The sequence below is a fragment of the Taudactylus pleione genome, unplaced genomic scaffold (assembly GCF_031769625.1).
Source record: "Taudactylus pleione unplaced genomic scaffold, aTauple2 ptg001564l, whole genome shotgun sequence".
In the NCBI taxonomy this organism is placed as follows: Eukaryota; Metazoa; Chordata; class Amphibia; order Anura; family Myobatrachidae; genus Taudactylus; species Taudactylus pleione.
The window spans coordinates 71,784-91,664 of NW_028285961.1; positions in this window are offsets into that span (position 1 = coordinate 71,784).

Sequence of the window (19,881 nt, forward strand, 5' to 3'; positions counted from 1 at the left end):
GCTAAGTTCCCCTGCGTTAATTTCCACACTCCCCATACATTAGTATATTAGTACATTAGTATGGGTACATTAGTACATTAGTATCGGTACATTAGTATGGGTACATTAGTACATTAGTATCGGTACATTAGTACATTAGTATTAGTACATTAGTACATTACTATTAGTATGGGTACATTAGTATGGGTACATTAGTATGGGTACATTAGTACATTAGTATGGGTACATTAGTACATTAGTATGGGTACATTAGTACATTAGTACATTAGTATGGGTACATTAGTACATTAGTATCGGTACATTAGTACATTAGTATCGGTACATTAGTACATTAGTATGGGTACATTAGTATGGGTACATTAGTACATTAGTATGGGTACATTAGTACATTAGTATGGGTACATTAGTATCGGTACATTAGTACGGGTACATTAGTATGGGTACATTAGTACATTAGTATGGGTACATTAGTACATTAGTATGGGTACATTAGTACATTAGTATCGGTACATTAGTATGGGTACATTAGTATGGGTACATTAGTACATTAGTATGGGTACATTAGTACATTAGTACCGGTACATTAGTATGGGTACATTAGTATGGGTACATTAGTACATTAGTATCGGTACATTAGTATGGGTACATTAGTATGGGTACATTAGTACATTAGTATCGGTACATTAGTACATTAGTATGGGTACATTAGTACATTAGTATCGGTACATTAGTATTAGTACATTACTATTAGTACATTAGTATCGGTACATTAGTACATTAGTATCGGTACATTAGTACATTAGTATGGGTACATTAGTATGGGTACATTAGTACATTAGTATGGGTACATTAGTACATTAGTATCGGTACATTAGTACATTAGTACGGGTACATTAGTATGGGTACATTAGTATGGGTACATTAGTACATTAGTATCGGTACATTAGTACATTAGTATGGGTACATTAGTACATTAGTATGGGTACATTAGTACATTAGTATGGGTACATTAGTATGGGTACATTAGTATTAGTACATTACTATTAGTACATTAGTACATTAGTATTAGTACATTAGTACATTACTATTAGTACATTAGTACATTACTATTAGTACATTAGTATGGGTACATTAGTACATTAGTATTAGTACATTACTATTAGTACATTACTATTAGTACATTAGTATGGGTACATTAGTACATTAGTATGGGTACATTAGTATGGGTAGATTAGTACATTAGTATGGGTAGATTAGTACATTAGTATGGGTAGATTAGTACATTAGTACATTAGTATGGGTACATTAGTACATTAGTATGGGTACATTAGTACATTAGTATGGGTACATTAGTACATTAGTATGGGTACATTAGTATCGGTACATTAGTACGGGTACATTAGTATGGGTACATTAGTACATTAGTATGGGTACATTAGTACATTAGTATGGGTACATTAGTACATTAGTATCGGTACATTAGTATGGGTACATTAGTATGGGTACATTAGTACATTAGTATGGGTACATTAGTACATTAGTATCGGTACATTAGTATGGGTACATTAGTACATTAGTATCGGTACATTAGTATGGGTACATTAGTATGGGTACATTAGTACATTAGTATCGGTACATTAGTACATTAGTATGGGTACATTAGTACATTAGTATCGGTACATTAGTATTAGTACATTACTATTAGTACATTAGTATCGGTACATTAGTACATTAGTATCGGTACATTAGTACATTAGTATGGGTACATTAGTATGGGTACATTAGTACATTAGTATGGGTACATTAGTACATTAGTATCGGTACATTAGTACATTAGTACGGGTACATTAGTATGGGTACATTAGTATGGGTACATTAGTACATTAGTATCGGTACATTAGTACATTAGTATGGGTACATTAGTACATTAGTATGGGTACATTAGTACATTAGTATGGGTACATTAGTATGGGTACATTAGTATGGGTACATTACTATTAGTACATTAGTACATTAGTATTAGTACATTAGTACATTACTATTAGTACATTAGTACATTACTATTAGTACATTAGTATGGGTACATTAGTACATTAGTATTAGTACATTACTATTAGTACATTACTATTAGTACATTAGTATGGGTACATTAGTACATTAGTATGGGTACATTAGTATGGGTAGATTAGTACATTAGTATGGGTAGATTAGTACATTAGTATGGGTAGATTAGTACATTAGTACATTAGTAGCTGCTTCTCTTTAATGGGGACAACATCAATATACCATCTTGGACACTTTGATACAAGAAAATTGGACCACCGGTTATCAGCATTAAAGGGAAGCGGCTACAAGTGGGTCCTATCCAGTCTACAATCTGGACACTCCACTTGGTAAATATTTGCTGGACCCTGCAAATGGAATATACACATCACAGTGTCGTAACAATTGGATCAAACAGTTCCCCACTAACGATTTTATTTGGATATTGAATCATATGCTCCTCAGATATAAGGATTTTATATGTTATGTTTTTAATTTTTACATATGCTCTATGGCACTATCATGAAATAAATGTGATTTATATTGCACACCCATCTGTGTTTTAATTATAAACAGCAACTCTATCTAGCGCCGGTATATACTTTTGCATATATTCTATATTTCGTAGGGGCTGACAATCCCACTGGCTGCTTTAGATAACAGCGCATTGGATAATTTTCTCCATACTTATGGAGAGGTGGAATGATGAATTCCACCTATAATTAGCTACAACTCCATGAGAGTTCTAGCTAATTATATCCATCAAATTTTTAGGTTTAATGAATAGGCCCCACAGTTACATAAATAATATCATGAAACTACTGGCTCCTTGTAATGTGAATGATATGTCCTGTGCTGCTGATCATTAGATGATAACTTGCTGGATACATGTCTGGTATGAGTGGTATAAATGGTGCCACAGGTTCTGGCATAACATAGGTAGTTCTAACAGGACTTTACATATGCATTAAGCCCAACATGTCTGATCACTGTTTAACTGCTCAGTCATGCAAACTTACATATCAGTCATTTAATATATGTATAATGGTGTAGATGATAATATAGAGCTCTCCTGTATAATGGTGTAGATGATAATATAGATGATAATATAGAGGTCTCCTGTATAATGGTGTAGATGATAATATAGAGGTCTCCTGTATAACGGTGTAGATGATAATATAAAGCTCTCCTGTATAACGGTGTAGATGATAATATAGAGCTCTCCTGTATAACGGTGTAGATGATAATATAGAGCTCTCCTGTATAATGGTGTAGATGATAATATAGATGATAATATAGAGGTCTCCTGTATAATGGTGTAGATGATAATATAGAGCTCTCCTGTATAACGGTGTAGATGATAATATAGAGCTCTCCTGTATAACGGTGTAGATGATAATATAGAGCTCTCCTGTATAATGGTGTAGATGATAATATAGATGATAATATAGAGGTCTCCTGTATAATGGTGTAGATGATAATATAGAGCTCTCCTGTATAACGGTGTAGATGATAATATAGAGCTCTCCTGTATAACGGTGTAGATGATAATATAGAGGTCTCCTGTATAACGGTGTAGATGATAATATAGAGCTCTCCTGTATAACGGTGTAGATGATAATATAGAGCTCTCCTGTATAATGGTGTAGATGATAATATAGATGATAATATAGAGGTCTCCTGTATAATGGTGTAGATGATAATATAGAGCTATCCTGTATAATGGTGTAGATGATAATATAGAGGTCTCCTGTATAACGGTGTAGATGATAATATAGAGCTCTCCTGTATAACGGTGTAGATGATAATATAGATGATAATATAGAGCTCTCCTGTATAATGGTGTAGATGATTATATAGATGATAATATAGAGCTCTCCTGTATAATGGTGTAGATGATTATATAGATGATAATATAGAGCTCTCCTGTATAACGGTGTAGATGATAATATAGATGATAATATAGAGCTCTCCTGTATAATGGTGTAGATGATTATATAGATGATAATATAGAGCTCTCCTGTATAACGGTGTAGATGATAATATAGATGATAATATAGAGCTCTCCTGTATAACGGTGTAGATGATTATATAGATGATAATATAGAGCTCTGCTGTATAATGGTGTAGATGATAATATAGAGCTCTCCTGTATAACGGTGTAGATGATAATATAGAGCTCTCCTGTATAATGGTGTAGATGATAATATAGAGCTCTCCTGTATAACGGTGTAGATGATAATATAGAGCTCTCCTGTATAATGGTGTAGATGATAAAATAGAGCTCACCTGTATAATGATGTAGATGATAATATAGAGGTCTCCTGTATAACGGTGTAGATGATAATATAGAGCTCTCCTGTATAACGGTGTAGATGATAATATAGAGGTCTCCTGTATAATGATGTAGATGATAATATAGATGATAATATAGAGCTCTCCTGTATAATGGTGTAGATGATAATATAGAGCTATCCTGTATAATGGTGTAGATGATAATATAGAGCTCTCCTGTATAACGGTGTAGATGATTATATAGATGATAATATAGAGCTCTCCTGTATAATGGTGTAGATGATTATATAGATGATAATATAGAGCTCTGCTGTATAATGGTGTAGATGATAATATAGAGCTCTCCTGTATAACGGTGTAGATGATAATATGGAGCTCTCCTGTATATTGGTGTAGATGATAATATAGAGCTCTCCTGTATAACGGTGTAGATGATAATATAGAGACCTCCTGTATAATGGTGTAGATGATAATATAGAGCTCTCCTGTATAACGGTGTAGATGATAATATAGAGCTCTCCTCTATAACGGTGTAGATGATAATATAGATGATAATATAGAGCTCTCCTGTATAATGGTGTAGATGATTATATAGATGATAATATAGAGCTCTCCTGTATAATGGTGTAGATGATAATATAGATGATAATATAGAGCTCTCCTGTATAATGGTGTAGATGATAATATAGAGCTCTCCTGTATAATGGTGTAGATGATAATATAGATGATAATATAGAGCTCTCCTGTATAATGGTGTAGATGATAATATAGAGCTATCCTGTATAACGGTGTAGATGATAATATAGAGCTCTCCTGTATAACGGTGTAGATGATAATATAGATGATAATATAGAGCTCTCCTGTATAATGGTGTAGATGATTATATAGATGATAATATAGAGCTCTCCTGTATAATGGTGTAGATGATTATATAGATGATAATATAGAGCTCTGCTGTATAATGGTGTAGATGATAATATAGAGCTCTCCTGTATAACGGTGTAGATGATAATATAGAGCTCTCCTGTATAACGGTGTAGATGATAATATAGAGCTCTCCTGTATAACGGTGTAGATGATAATATAGAGCTCTCCTGTATAACGGTGTAGATGATAATATGGATGATAATATAGAGCTCTCCTGTATAATGGTGTAGATGATTATATAGATGATAATATAGAGCTCTGCTGTATAATGGTGTAGATGATAATATGGAGCTCTCCTGTATAACGGTGTAGATGATAATATAGAGCTCTCCTGTATAACGGTGTAGATGATAATATAGAGCTCTCCTGTATAACGATGTAGATGATAATATAGAGCTCTCCTGTATAACGGTGTAGATGATAATATGGATGATAATATAGAGCTCTCCTGTATAATGGTGTAGATGATAATATAGAGACCTCCTATATAATGGTGTAGATGATAATATAGAGCTCTCCTGTATAACGGTGTAGATGATAATATAGAGGTCTCCTGTATAACGGTGTAGATGATAATATAGAGCTCTCCTGTATAACGGTGTAGATGATTATATAGATGATAATATAGAGCTCTCCTGTATAATGGTGTAGATGATTATATAGATGATAATATAGAGCTCTCCTGTATAACGGTGTAGATGATATTATAGAGCTCTCCTGTATAACGGTGTAGATGATAATATAGAGCTCTCCTGTATAACGGTGTAGATGATAATATAGATGATAATATAGAGCTCTCCTGTATAATGGTGTAGATGATTATATAGATGATAATATAGAGCTCTCCTGTATAACGGTGTAGATGATAATATAGATGATAATATAGAGCTCTCCTGTATAATGGTGTAGATGATTATATAGATGATAATATAGAGCTCTCCTGTATAACGGTGTAGATGATAATATAGATGATAATATAGAGCTCTCCTGTATAATGGTGTAGATGATAATATAGATGATAATATAGAGCTCTCCTGTATAACGGTGTAGATGATTATATAGATGATAATATAGAGCTCTCCTGTATAACGGTGTAGATGATAATATAGAGCTCTGCTGTATAATGGTGTAGATGATAATATAGAGCTCTCCTGTATATTGGTGTAGATGATAATATAGAGCTCTCCTGTATAACGGTGTAGATGATAATATAGAGCTCTCCTGTATAATGGTGTAGATGATAATATAGAGCTCTCCTGTATAACGGTGTAGATGATAATATAGAGCTCTCCTGTATAATGGTGTAGATGATAATATAGAGCTCTCCTGTATATTGGTGTAGATGATAATATAGAGCTCTCCTGTATAACGATGTAGATGATAATATAGAGGTCTCCTGTATAACGGTGTAGATGATAATATAGAGCTCTCCTGTATAATGGTGTAGATGATAAAATAGAGCTCTCCTGTATAATGATGTAGATGATAATATAGATGATAATATAGAGCTCTCCTGTATAATGGTGTAGATGATAATATAGAGCTATCCTGTATAATGGTGTAGATGATAATATAGAGCTCTCCTGTATAACGGTGTAGATGATAATATAGAGCTCTCCTGTATAACGGTGTAGATGATTATATAGATGATAATATAGAGCTCTCCTGTATAATGGTGTAGATGATTATATAGATGATAATATAGAGCTCTGCTGTATAATGGTGTAGATGATAATATAGAGACCTCCTGTATAATGGTGTAGATGATAATATAGAGCTCTCCTGTATATTGGTGTAGATGATAATATAGAGCTCTCCTGTATATTGGTGTAGATGATAATATAGAGACCTCCTGTATAATGGTGTAGATGATAATATAGAGCTCTCCTGTATATTGGTGTAGATGATAATATAGAGCTCTCCTGTATAATGGTGTAGATGATTATATAGATGATAATATAGAGCTCTCCTGTATAATGGTGTAGATGATTATATAGATGATAATATAGAGCTCTCCTGTATAATGGTGTAGATGATAATATAGATGATAATATAGAGCTCTCCTGTATAATGGTGTAGATGATAATATAGAGCTCTCCTGTATAATGGTGTAGATGATAATATAGATGATAATATAGAGCTCTCCTGTATAATGGTGTAGATGATAATATAGAGCTATCCTGTATAACGGTGTAGATGATAATATAGAGCTCTCCTGTATAACGGTGTAGATGATAATATAGATGATAATATAGAGCTCTCCTGTATAATGGTGTAGATGATTATATAGATGATAATATAGAGCTCTCCTGTATAATGGTGTAGATGATTATATAGATGATAATATAGAGCTCTGCTGTATAACGGTGTAGATGATAATATAGAGGTCTCCTGTATAACGGTGTAGATGATAATATAGAGCTCTCCTGTATAACGGTGTAGATGATAATGTAGAGCTCTCCTGTATAATGGTGTAGATGATAATATAGAGCTCTCCTGTATAACGGTGTAGATGATAATATAGAGCTCTCCTGTATATTGGTGTAGATGATAATATAGAGCTCTCCTGTATAACGGTGTAGATGATAATATAGAGACCTCCTGTATAATGGTGTAGATGATAATATAGAGCTCTCCTGTATATTGGTGTAGATGATAATATAGATGATAATATAGAGCTCTCCTGTATAATGGTGTAGATGATAATATAGAGCTCTCCTGTATAACGGTGTAGATGATAATATAGAGGTCTCCTGTATAACGGTGTAGATGATAATATAGAGCTCTCCTGTATAACGGTGTAGATGATTATATAGATGATAATATAGAGCTCTCCTGTATAATGGTGTAGATGATTATATAGATGATAATATAGAGCTCTCCTGTATAACGGTGTAGATGATATTATAGAGCTCTCCTGTATAACGGTGTAGATGATAATATAGAGCTCTCCTGTATAACGGTGTAGATGATAATATAGATGATAATATAGAGCTCTCCTGTATAATGGTGTAGATGATTATATAGATGATAATATAGAGCTCTCCTGTATAACGGTGTAGATGATAATATAGATGATAATATAGAGCTCTCCTGTATAATGGTGTAGATGATTATATAGATGATAATATAGAGCTCTCCTGTATAACGGTGTAGATGATAATATAGATGATAATATAGAGCTCTCCTGTATAATGGTGTAGATGATAATATAGATGATAATATAGAGCTCTCCTGTATAACGGTGTAGATGATTATATAGATGATAATATAGAGCTCTCCTGTATAACGGTGTAGATGATAATATAGAGCTCTGCTGTATAATGGTGTAGATGATAATATAGAGCTCTCCTGTATATTGGTGTAGATGATAATATAGAGCTCTCCTGTATAACGGTGTAGATGATAATATAGAGCTCTCCTGTATAATGGTGTAGATGATAATATAGAGCTCTCCTGTATAACGGTGTAGATGATAATATAGAGCTCTCCTGTATAATGGTGTAGATGATAATATAGAGCTCTCCTGTATATTGGTGTAGATGATAATATAGAGCTCTCCTGTATAACGATGTAGATGATAATATAGAGGTCTCCTGTATAACGGTGTAGATGATAATATAGAGCTCTCCTGTATAATGGTGTAGATGATAAAATAGAGCTCTCCTGTATAATGATGTAGATGATAATATAGATGATAATATAGAGCTCTCCTGTATAATGGTGTAGATGATAATATAGAGCTATCCTGTATAATGGTGTAGATGATAATATAGAGCTCTCCTGTATAACGGTGTAGATGATAATATAGAGCTCTCCTGTATAACGGTGTAGATGATTATATAGATGATAATATAGAGCTCTCCTGTATAATGGTGTAGATGATTATATAGATGATAATATAGAGCTCTGCTGTATAATGGTGTAGATGATAATATAGAGACCTCCTGTATAATGGTGTAGATGATAATATAGAGCTCTCCTGTATATTGGTGTAGATGATAATATAGAGCTCTCCTGTATATTGGTGTAGATGATAATATAGAGACCTCCTGTATAATGGTGTAGATGATAATATAGAGCTCTCCTGTATATTGGTGTAGATGATAATATAGAGCTCTCCTGTATAATGGTGTAGATGATTATATAGATGATAATATAGAGCTCTCCTGTATAATGGTGTAGATGATTATATAGATGATAATATAGAGCTCTCCTCTATAATGGTGTAGATGATAATATAGATGATAATATAGAGCTCTCCTGTATAATGGTGTAGATGATAATATAGAGCTCTCCTGTATAATGGTGTAGATGATAATATAGATGATAATATAGAGCTCTCCTGTATAATGGTGTAGATGATAATATAGAGCTATCCTGTATAACGGTGTAGATGATAATATAGAGCTCTCCTGTATAACGGTGTAGATGATAATATAGATGATAATATAGAGCTCTCCTGTATAATGGTGTAGATGATTATATAGATGATAATATAGAGCTCTCCTGTATAATGGTGTAGATGATTATATAGATGATAATATAGAGCTCTGCTGTATAACGGTGTAGATGATAATATAGAGGTCTCCTGTATAACGGTGTAGATGATAATATAGAGCTCTCCTGTATAACGGTGTAGATGATAATGTAGAGCTCTCCTGTATAATGGTGTAGATGATAATATAGAGCTCTCCTGTATAACGGTGTAGATGATAATATAGAGCTCTCCTGTATATTGGTGTAGATGATAATATAGAGCTCTCCTGTATAACGGTGTAGATGATAATATAGAGACCTCCTGTATAATGGTGTAGATGATAATATAGAGCTCTCCTGTATATTGGTGTAGATGATAATATAGATGATAATATAGAGCTCTCCTGTATAATGGTGTAGATGATAATATAGAGCTCTCCTGTATAACGGTGTAGATGATAATATAGAGGTCTCCTGTATAATGGTGTAGATGATAATATAGATGATAATATAGAGCTCTCCTGTATAATGGTGTAGATGATAATATAGAGCTATCCTGTATAACGGTGTAGATGATAATATAGAGCTCTCCTGTATAACGGTGTAGATGATAATATAGATGATAATATAGAGCTCTCCTGTATAATGGTGTAGATGATTATATAGATGATAATATAGAGCTCTCCTGTATAATGGTGTAGATGATTATATAGATGATAATATAGAGCTCTGCTGTATAATGGTGTAGATGATAATATAGAGCTCTCCTGTATAACGGTGTAGATGATAATATGGAGCTCTCCTGTATATTGGTGAAGATGATAATATAGAGCTCTCCTGTATAACGGTGTAGATGATAATATAGATGATAATATAGAGCTCTCCTGTATAATGGTGTAGATGATAATATAGAGCTCTCCTGTATAACGGTGTAGATGATAATATAGAGGTCTCCTGTATAATGGTGTAGATGATAATATAGATGATAATATAGAGCTCTCCTGTATAATGGTGTAGATGATAATATAGAGCTATCCTGTATAACGGTGTAGATGATAATATAGAGCTCTCCTGTATAACGGTGTAGATGATAATATAGATGATAATATAGAGCTCTCCTGTATAATGGTGTAGATGATTATATAGATGATAATATAGAGCTCTCCTGTATAATGGTGTAGATGATTATATAGATGATAATATAGAGCTCTCCTGTATAACGGTGTAGATGATAATATGGAGCTCTCCTGTATAACGGTGTAGATGATAATATAGAGCTCTCCTGTATAACGGTGTAGATGATAATATAGAGCTCTCCTGTATAACGGTGTAGATGATAATATAGATGATAATATAGAGCTCTCCTGTATAATGGTGTAGATGATAATATAGAGACCTCCTATATAATGGTGTAGATGATAATATAGAGCTCTCCTGTATAACGGTGTAGATGATAATATAGAGGTCTCCTGTATAACGGTGTAGATGATAATATAGAGCTCTCCTGTATAACGGTGTAGATGATTATATAGATGATAATATAGAGCTCTCCTGTATAATGGTGTAGATGATTATATAGATGATAATATAGAGCTCTCCTGTATAACGGTGTAGATGATATTATAGAGCTCTCCTGTATAACGGTGTAGATGATAATATAGAGCTCTCCTCTATAACGGTGTAGATGATAATATAGATGATAATATAGAGCTCTCCTGTATAATGGTGTAGATGATTATATAGATGATAATATAGAGCTCTCCTGTATAATGGTGTAGATGATTATATAGATGATAATATAGAGCTCTCCTGTATAACGGTGTAGATGATAATATAGATGATAATATAGAGCTCTCCTGTATAATGGTGTAGATGATTATATAGATAATAATATAGAGCTCTCCTGTATAACGGTGTAGATGATAATATAGATGATAATATAGAGCTCTCCTGTATAATGGTGTAGATGATAATATAGATGATAATATAGAGCTCTCCTGTATAATGGTGTAGATGATAATATAGAGCTCTCCTGTATAACGGTGTAGATGATTATATAGATGATAATATAGAGCTCTCCTGTATAATGGTGTAGATGATTATATAGATGATAATATAGAGCTCTGCTGTATAATGGTGTAGATGATAATATAGAGCTCTCCTGTATAACGGTGTAGATGATAATATGGAGCTCTCCTGTATAACGGTGTAGATGATAATATGGAGCTCTCCTGTATATTGGTGTAGATGATAATATAGAGCTCTCCTGTATAACGGTGTAGATGATAATATAGAGCTCTCCTGTATAATGGTGTAGATGATAATATAGAGCTCTCCTGTATAATGGTGTAGATGATAAAATAGAGCTCTCCTGTATAATGATGTAGATGATAATATAGAGGTCTCCTGTATAACGGTGTAGATGATAATATAGAGCTCTCCTGTATAACGGTGTAGATGATAATATAAAGCTCTCCTGTATAACGGTGTAGATGATAATATAGAGCTCTCCTGTATAACGGTGTAGATGATAATATAGATGATAATATAGAGCTCTCCTGTATAATGGTGTAGATGATTATATAGATGATAATATAGAGCTCTCCTGTATAATGGTGTAGATGATTATATAGATGATAATATAGAGCTCTCCTGTATAACGGTGTAGATGATAATATGGAGCTCTCCTGTATAACGGTGTAGATGATAATATAGAGCTCTCCTGTATAACGGTGTAGATGATAATATAGAGCTCTCCTGTATAACGGTGTAGATGATAATATAGAGCTCTCCTGTATAACGGTGTAGATGATAATATAGAGCTCTCCTGTATAATGGTGTAGATGATAATATAGATGATAATATAGAGCTCTCCTGTATAACGGTGTAGATGATAATATAGATGATAATATAGAGCTCTCCTGTATAATGGTGTAGATGATAATATAGAGACCTCCTGTATAACGGTGTAGATGATAATATAGAGGTCTCCTGTATAACGGTGTAGATGATAATATAGAGCTCTCCTGTATAACGGTGTAGATGATTATATAGATGATAATATAGAGCTCTCCTGTATAATGGTGTAGATGATTATATAGATGATAATATAGAGCTCTCCTGTATAATGGTGTAGATGATTATATAGATGATAATATAGAGCTCTCCTGTATAACGGTGTAGATGATAATATAGATGATAATATAGAGCTCTCCTGTATAATGGTGTAGATGATAACTTAGAGCTCTCCTGTATAATGGTGTAGATGATAATATAGAGCTCTCCTGTATAATGGTGTAGATGATAATATAGAGCTCTCCTGTATAATGGTGTAGATGATAAAATAGAGCTCTCCTGTATAATGGTGTAGATGATAATATAGATGATAATATAGAGGTCTCCTGTATAATGGTGTAGATGATAATATAGAGCTCTCCTGTATAATGATGTAGATGATAATATAGAGGTCTCCTGTATAACGGTGTAGATGATAATATAGAGCTATCCTGTGTAATGGTGTAAATGATAATATAGAGCTCTCCTGTATAATGGTGTAGATGATAATATAGAGCTCTCCTGTATAATGGTATAGATGATAATATAGAGGTCTCCTGTATAATGGTGTAGATGATAATATAGAGCTCTCCTGTATAATGGTGTAGATGATAATATAGAGCTCTCCTGTTTAACGGTGTAGATGATAATATAGAGCTCTCCTGTATAACGGTGTAGATGATAATATAGAGCTCTCCTGTATAATGGTGTAGATGATAATATAGATGATAATATAGAGCTCTCCTGTATAATGGTGTAGATGATAATATAGAGCTCTCCTGTATAACGGTGTAGATGATAATATAGAGCTCTCCTGTATAATGGTGTAGATGATAATATAGAGCTCTCCTGTATAACGGTGTAGATGATAATATAGAGCTCTCCTGTATAACGGTGTAGATGATAATATAGAGCTCTCCTGTATAACGGTGTAGATGATAATATAGAGCTCTCCTGTATAATGATGTAGATGATAATATAGAGCTCTCCTGTTTAACGGTGTAGATGATAATATAGAGGTCTCCTGTATAACGGTGTAGATGATAATATAGAGCTCTCCTGTATAACGGTGTAGATGATAATGTAGAGCTCTCCTGTATAATGGTGTAGATGATAATATAGAGGTCTCCTGTATAACGGTGTAGATGATAATATAGAGGTCTCCTGTATAATGGTGTAGATGATAATATGGAGCTCTCCTGTATAATGGTGTAGATGATAATATAGAGGTCTCCTGTATAACGGTGTAGATGATAATATAGAGCTCTCCTGTATAACGGTGTAGATGATAATATAGATGATAATATAGAGCTCTCCTGTATAATGGTGTAGATGATAATATAGAGCTCTCCTGTATATTGGTGTAGATGATAATATAGAGCTCTCCTTTATATTGGTGTAGATGATAATATAGAGCTCTCCTGTATATTGGTGTAGACGATAATATAGAGCTCTCCTGTATAACGGTGTAGATGATAATATAGATGATAATATAGAGCTCTCCTGTATAACGGTGTAGATGATAATATAGATGATAATATAGAGCTCTCCTGTATAATGGTGTAGATGATAATATAGAGCTCTCCTGTATAACGGTGTAGATGATAATATAGAGCTCTCCTGTATAACGGTGTAGATGATAATATACAGCTCTCCTGTATATTGGTGTAGATGAGAATATAGAGCTATCCTATATTATGCTGTAGATGATAATATAGAGCTCTCCTTTGTCGAAGCCGAATAATTGGCTGAGACAGAATCGGTTTAAAATTAAATCTGCACAACGCCATTTTGCGAATGGCAATGATACGCCATTTTGCGTCTGGCCGCCCAGCGCCATTTTAGTGAATCTCACCCATTATAAGTACATACGGCGATGCTATTATTTAGCGTTGTGCGATTCCCACACAATAGAAAGAAGTTAAAAGTCCTCACCATATAAATACAGACAGGCCCTGAAACATATAAAATGATTACCCCTGCAAAACACGTACCATGGTGTACTCCACAAACACGTAGTCGCACAACGCTAACTAGCTTCTTTTCCCAATACCCCAATACTTACACACTGCACACTTACATAAAAGGTTCCCTAGCATTAAAGTGTAATATTCAAGGTTTATTCAGTATTATTAATGTTGTGAAATAAATGTAAGTTGATATCTAAGGTTTAGTACATGATAAGCAGACAGTGTTTGGTGTTGTACTGATCCACTGTGTCTTTGCAGATTTCCGGTATCATCAGTGAGAATATCACAACATGTGCTGCAAACTATGGACCATAGAGAGTTAAACATTAAAATGTACTCTGTAATGTAACCAGCTTAGATTTATTATGCAGCAGGAAACAGTACACAAAGAGCTGTTGGAGGCTGGATTGTGTCCATACGAATTGACCTATGAACTATACTGTAACAGAAGAACCAGGATAAAGAACCAATGGAATCATGCCAATCTGTTCCATTGTATTGCCTATCTCTGTAAGAGTATATATGTGGGCTCTCTAAACCTGGATGCCAGTCTGCTTGCGTTGCTGTTGACGGAGGTTTCTACTTTGATGCCATTATCTGGGTCCAGAGCGCGTGCGTATGTAACAACTGTACCTTGGGTCTGTATGATTTATTTGCACTAATTGTATTTAGGATCACAGCATGTAGCCATCTGTTTTTTTTATTGAATAATAACTTTTTGTGCTCTGGAACCACACTCAAAGTCTGAAAGCATTATTTCTTGTGCGACTCATAACGCTAAATAGCGACAATTTTCGAAGGTATAGACAGGAAGGAATCGATAGTTGGGGGCTCGTAGTGTGAAATCACGCTACCGGACACTTGGTAACACTGGGTCAGCGATTTATCAGCAAAAGGGTGGAGGAGTCATAGCAGGAGAACGCATTGTGCCTCAGAAAATCTGCTACCACTTTGTTGCTGAGTCCCCGTTATTCGTTATTGTGGCTTAAGGAGCGCTGATTAGAATCCAGGGACAAGGGAGGAAAAAGTTTGTTTTCCTTCATTGATAGATTTTTTTTTTTTTATGTAGTAGTTGCAGAATAGCGTATACGTATTTCTTGTATTTCTGCCGCATGTTTAAACAAAGCCGTTGAGAGTGCATTGTGATACTGATAGATAGCATTGTTGTAAGTATCTTGATCAGGTGTTGCCATAATCTGTGAAAACATTTATTTTTCTGCTCAGGAAAAGGGTGTGTAACAGTGAATGTGTGTTGGTAGGGGTAACATGTTCCCTAGTTAAGGGTATCGTAGGACCCTTAAGTGCTAGGTGCCTGGTGTCGGCCTAGTGGCTCGGTAGTAGATACGCAGTCTATACACATTGCAGGTGTAGTTGTCTTGTTGTAGTTTCAGCTCTCAGTGTGATTACAGTATTCAGTGATCAGTTAGGGTTATGTGAGCATTGTAATTGAACCGCACAGTTGTGGCTAAATTGTGATTGTGAACTGAGCAGAGGGTGGAAGAAATCACAGAAATAGGTGTTATTGGAATGCTTACATGCTAGCAGGGAAAGGTAGTCAAAAAGGGATTAGGTGCATGGAAGCAGCCTGGTTATTCTTCCATAGGTGTGTGAGCGCGTCCTGTTAATATCGTCCGCAGGTAAAGTGAAAGTATCTTGACTTTCTTTCACCAGTTTAAATCTCTATTGAAAAGCTTAGGGTTCTATAGAATGAGGGAAAGGGGAAAAAGATTCTGCACAAGAGAAAAAGTTAATTACAAATCACTTAGAGTAAAAACTCCTTTTATAATTAAAGTGGTTGGCGGTGCTCCCAAAAGTCAAGTATTTTCAAGCAGAAAGAATATTCCATGCACAGGCAGCACAAGTAGACTCTTTGTTGGGGCACTCTTTAATAATTGTCTGAAAAACTAATGACATGATGGATTGATAATAAAATAACAATTTAATGATTCACTCGTTAAAATATTGGTGCTGAGAGCACTAAATTACATGACAAGACAAAAGACAAACATTAAATATATAATAATTAAAATGATAAATCCTGTCTAAAGAATTCAATCAATATTCTTATTGCAGGAAAATGATGGGCGAAAATATAATGAATCTCTCATAAAGAGAGATAAAGGTGACTGGCGGACACAGACAAGGTAAGTATAAACAAATGATTCCAATTAAGCAAGTTATTCCTTGCTAATAATGACCAACTCTGCCTTTATATTCAGCATAAACACCCGTTGTTTCTGGACTAACGTTGTGACGTAAACCACATAATATATCCAACTGTTTCTGAATAGTAGGGTTGAAATACCTCAGTATCTTAAATTCATGGAACACAATTAGGTTAATACTCAGTGCTATAAAGCTACTTATTTGAACCTTGCAGCCAGTATGTAATCAAATTAACATAATGTATAACAGTAATTGGGTCACATGTGTTCAGTGCAGATCAAGAGAAATGATTCTTTAGGATTGTACGTTGATATAAATAACATCATAGATCATCACTTGGTTGCTGTTCAAGGTAGGTATAAATTCCAAATATCAACCATATATCTGATAAACACATTTATGCATAGTGCAAAAAGAATTTTTTGTGGCTGAAAGAAGGAAAGTAGGCGCCTGAGATTACTCTCCCCTTCTGCTTTCACTCAGAATCAGTACAAGCCGAGTGATGAGAGAGCGGGGAGTATAGTGTCCATAGAAACAACAGGGTGGTGGTATATGTTAAAGATCTGTGGGTGTTAGGTGGGCTCTGTTACCAAAGCATTGCAGAACCCTAAATGCACCCCAGACCAGTCAATCTACCACCAGAGGGGATAGAGAGGTACCTGTACATTCGTGTGTTGTCTGCAAGCAGTGAATAGTCTGCGCTGCGCTGCCTTCAGCCGTCTGATCAGCTGTGAAAGAAATCCTGCATCAATCTAGTGTATGCTGTAAAGCGTCTGTAGCGTGTTGCACAGTGGCGATCACGTGACGACGGCCAGCTGATCGGGCCTACGATGACGCGCGTTTCGCCCGAAGGCTTGTTCACAAAAGGAGTGCCCAGAAGTATCCCATCTCCACATGTCAGTATTTACATGCGGGCTGGCCAATCCGGACCTCGTATTTTTGATAGATTATTGGCCAGAGGAAACATCAATCAGCCCTGAGGTTGGCCTATCAATGTGATGTTAGAATGAATGATAGCTATTTCAGCCAATCCTGATTAGGCTGTATCTTAGCTTAGTAAACGGAGGAAAGTTCATTCAATCCTAACCAGATTGGAATTTATGATTAGTAGAACAACGGAAAACTTTATTTAAGTATTATTGAAAACAGAATACAAATAGCAGCAATATAAGTTATCTACCAGGCAGTAACAAATTATAAATATATATATATATATATATATATATATATATATAATTATGTGTCCATGCACTCTGTCTATTGTGTCAATTTATTTAAATGTCAAATATTCCACAGGTAATTCAATTATTTAAATAGGTAGAAAAAGAAGGTGTGTCAGAAAAATACAGATTACATCGCTCCCTAACCGATGTGTTTGAAAAAGGGGGTTTGTGATGAATAATGGCAGAAGAGCTCCCTGAAAAATGTGCAACCTAGTGAAATAACGTTGTGTTAATAGGATTCAATAAAGTGATGAAAATGAAAATAAAGTGAAAATGGGTCATAGTGATGGCTATAATAATTATTGAATAATAAATGTTGAATAAATATGATAATAAAATTATACAGTAATGTGATAAATCAATGATTACCGTGATGAATAGAATGTGAAATATTTTTTTTATTGTGTGTATAGATGCATCTTCCTCTGCAGATGAAGATATCCATAGTTATGAACTCAGAGGGTGTTACTATATTTAAAGAAAAACAGTCAAATGTATGTGTCCGTTGATGCCATGGGGTGCAGTGCTGTTCAACTTAAAGTCCAATAACTCTCTTTTTTCAGGAGTGCCTTTGTAATGTCTCCTCCTCTAATTCCCAAATTTAGGGTTTCTAAACCATAAATCTTCATGTCCTTATATGAGTTATTATGTTTCTGTTGAAAATGCCGGGCTACAGTGGTCAGTTGTTTCATCTTCAACATGTCTTGCTGTTCATTCCTGATCGTGCCCAATATTCTTTCTTTCAACATACGTGTAGTCATTCCCACGTGTCTCATCTCACAAGGACACTCAATACAATAAACCACGTTCTTGGTGCGACAGTTGATGTAATATTTTAATGGTATCATTTTGCCGTATCTGTCCTCAATTTTGTTTTTATTGTGGATGTGATTACAAATTTTGCAAGAACCACATGGATACGTGCCTGTGCAGGGAATATTCTTTAAGCTTAGGGTTCTCCCAGAATGGGGAGCCAAGCAAACGGTAGAGATGTTAGATGATGTGCTGCTGTTGGAAGCGCCGCTTGGGTCGGCACGCAATATTATGCATACTAAGTACGGTACTTATGCGATTAAGTACTGTGATGTATGGTTTAAAATGACGATGAAGAGTGTTAGACCTTTCCCCAGAATTGGCAGCTTTGATAAGGAGGTATTGAACAATGTACGAGATAGCATCTGTATGGTGCGTTCTCAAATGAAAAATGTAAAATATAGCGAGTGTTTAAAGTTGTGGAAGCATGAAGGGGATGCGTGGCTTAAAGGTGTGCACGCGACGCAAACTATCATCATGAGCACATTACAGGAGAGTGCACACGCAGCAGAAGGTATTGTCAGTGGTTCACATGCACCACCACTGCCCTATGCGGATGGGGGTGCAGGTACAGTTGTTGTAAAAACCCATAAAAATGTAACAAGTAATTTGTACCCTCTCAAGTAATCACAAAGAAAATGTTCATGATGCGGATGATGATCCTATTGTTATGTCTGCCACTTCCCATGCTGTACACATGTTAGATGCTCCACCACAACAAGCACAAGTGGTGCCGCCATCTTCATCAGTGGTAGTAGAGGAAGTGTTAACATCCACTGCACCCATAGAGGAAGTTGATAACCACATACGTAGCAGTAATAGACTAAACCCCCAGCCAGGTAACAGGGTCAAAAGTAGCAGTGCGGCTGTTCTGCATCCATCCGGACAATAACTGTTCCGAATGGGAATGC